The 2,813-nt window shown below is 40.1% G+C and overlaps 1 pseudogene; it reads left to right on the forward strand.

Moving 5' to 3' along the window:
- The first annotated feature begins 354 nt into the window (after positions 1-354).
- On the forward strand, positions 355-1,304 carry LOC140518805 (serine/threonine-protein phosphatase 2A catalytic subunit beta isoform pseudogene; annotated as a pseudogene).
- The last annotated feature ends 1,509 nt before the right edge of the window (positions 1,305-2,813 follow it).

Genomic DNA, 2,813 nt, shown 5'->3' on the forward strand with positions numbered 1-2,813 from the left:
AGAAATTCCATTTAAAGCTATGGTAGATGCTATAAAATGTCTGGGAATCTATCTGCCAAAAAAGTTCCTGGAGTATATGAACACGATTACAAAGTATTTTTCACACAAATAAAGTCATATCTAAGTAAGCGGAAAAAAATCTGTTGCTGGTGGGTAGATTGAGCTAATACAATAAAAATAGCAATTCTACCTAGGTTAATTTATTTATTCAGTGCCACACAAATCAAACTACCATATAATTATTTTCTAGAGCTATAAAAAATAATAAAATTAATCTGCAAAAACGAAAGGTCCCAGGGATCCGCGAGTCCAGCAGGAACCCCCTAAGCAACTGCAGCCACTTCCACAGTCATCATGGAGCACAAGGTGCTCACGAAGGAGCTGGACCAATGGGTTCAGCAGCTGAACGAGTGCAAGCAGCTGAATGACAACCACGTGTACACACTCTGTGAGAAGGCTAAGGAAATCCCACAAAAGAATCCAACGTCCAAGAGATCCATTGTCCTGTCACCTTCTGCGGGGATGTCCATGGCCAATTCTACAACCTGATGGGACTCGTTCGAATTGGTGAGGTCTCCAGACACAAACTATCTTTTTATGGGTGACTATGTGGACAGAGGCTACTACTCAGTGGAGACTGTGACTCTTCTTGTATCACTAAAGGTGTGCTATCCAGAGTGGATCACAATACTGAGGGGGAACCATGAGAGCTGACAGATCACACAAGTGTATACCTTTTATGATGAATGCCTGAGGAAGTCCGGCAATGCCAATGTGTGGAAAGACTTTACCCACCTGTTTGATTATCTCCCACTCATAGCATTAGTGGATGGACAGATATTTTGCCTCCATGGTGGCCTTTCTCCATCCATCAATACACTGAATCATATCCGAGCCCTAGATCGTCTGCAAGAAGTTCCACATGAAGGCCCAATCTGTGACCTGTTATGGCTGATCCTGATGATCATGGTGGATGGGGCATTTCTCCACGAGGAGCTGGCTACACATTTGGACAGGACATTTCAGAAACATTTAACCACACCAATGGCCTCACACTGGTTTCCTGGGCTCACCAACTTGTGATGAAGGGCTACAACGGGTATCACCACCGTAATGTGGTTACCATTTTCAGTGCATCCAATTACTGCTACCGTTGTGGGAAGCAGGCTGCTATCATGGAATTCGATGACACTTTGAAATATTCCTTTCTTCAGTTTGACCCTGAACCCCATCATGGAGAGCCCCATGTAACAGTAGCACACCCCAAACTACTTCCTGTAAACAACTTTGGGGAGCACCTATGAAAAATACTTGGAAATATACCTGGCATCTTTTTTACAAAGCAATGAGAATAAACGTGTTTGTGTAACAAACTGAGATCTGTGTCTGCCTCAGCGCCCATCTTGGACCAAACTGTGCAGTAGCATACTCAGCACTGAGCAAGCCCACTGACCCTGAAATATCCCCCTCACCTGTCTTAGCTCCCTCGGTCAGTCAACCAGCATGCTGTACTTGGAGTCCCTGTTTTCTTCTGGACTTTTCAAACAGAAAAGATAACTCATATCTCTATCTCCTCTTGAGCTTATTAATATACAAATTTTAGTTTTAGTGTTTAACTGGCATGGATTGTAGAGTTTGGAGTTTATTTTTAAAGACAATACACAAACTAACTTTGACATAGCTCATCATCCTTTATTTTATTAAAATGCCTGATTAACTTAACTGTAGAAAGGTGAAGATTCCACTTGGGAGTATGTTGTCATAACATATAGAGAGGTTTCCCTTCATTTAAACTAAATGATTGTTCTGTGTTGATCTCCCTTTTTTCTGTATATTTGTCACAGAAGTGCTTGCATCTTCTTGGGTGTATTGGAACAATAAACTCTGAGTTGTAAACCAAAAAGAAAGAAAGAAGGAAGGAAGGAAGGAAGGAAGGAAGGAAGGAAGGAAGGAAGGAAGGAAGGAAGGAAGGAAGGAAGGAAGGAAGGAAGGAAAGGAAGGAAGGAAGGAAAGGAAGGAAGGAAGGAAGGAAGGAAGGAAGAAAGAAAGAAAGAAAGAAAGAAAGAAAGAAAGAAAGAAAGAAAGAAAGAAAGAAAGAAAGAAAGAAAGAAAGAAAGAAAGAAAGAAAGAAAGAAAAAGAAAGAAAGAAGAAAAACAAAAGATCCAGAATATGAAAGGAACTAATGAAAAGAAATGGTGGGGAAGGTGGCCTAGTCCTACCAGACATCAAATTGTATTATAAAGAAGCAATCACCAAAACCACTAAGAAACGGAGGGGTAGACCAGTGAAATAGGTTAGACACCCAAGACACAGTTGTTAATGAATATAGCAATCTACTGTTTGATAAAACCAAGGACTCCAGCTTCTGGGATAACAACTCTCTGTTCCACAAAAAATTGCTGAGAACACTGGATAACAGTGTGGTGGCAACTGGGCATCGATCAATGCCTGACCCTGTACACAAGAATAAAGTACAAGTGGGACATGATCTAGGTATAAAAATTGATGCTATGAACAAATGAGCGATGCAACAAATAGGGTATTTGTCAGATTTATGGAGAAAGAAATTTTTGATCAAACAAGAGACAGAGAACACTATGAAGTGCAAAACTGATCCTTTTGATGACATTAAATTGAAAAGTTTTTACATAAACAATCTCGATGCAACTAAGTTTAGGAGGGAAGCAGAAAACAGGAAAAGAATTTTTGCAATTATTGTATGTGATAAAGGCCTCATTTTTAAAATATGTAGAGAACTGAGTAAAATACATAAGAATACAAGTCATTCCCCAATTGATACACGGCCAAAGAA

The sequence above is a fragment of the Notamacropus eugenii genome, chromosome 1, assembly GCF_028372415.1.
Source record: "Notamacropus eugenii isolate mMacEug1 chromosome 1, mMacEug1.pri_v2, whole genome shotgun sequence".
In the NCBI taxonomy this organism is placed as follows: domain Eukaryota; kingdom Metazoa; phylum Chordata; class Mammalia; order Diprotodontia; family Macropodidae; genus Notamacropus; species Notamacropus eugenii.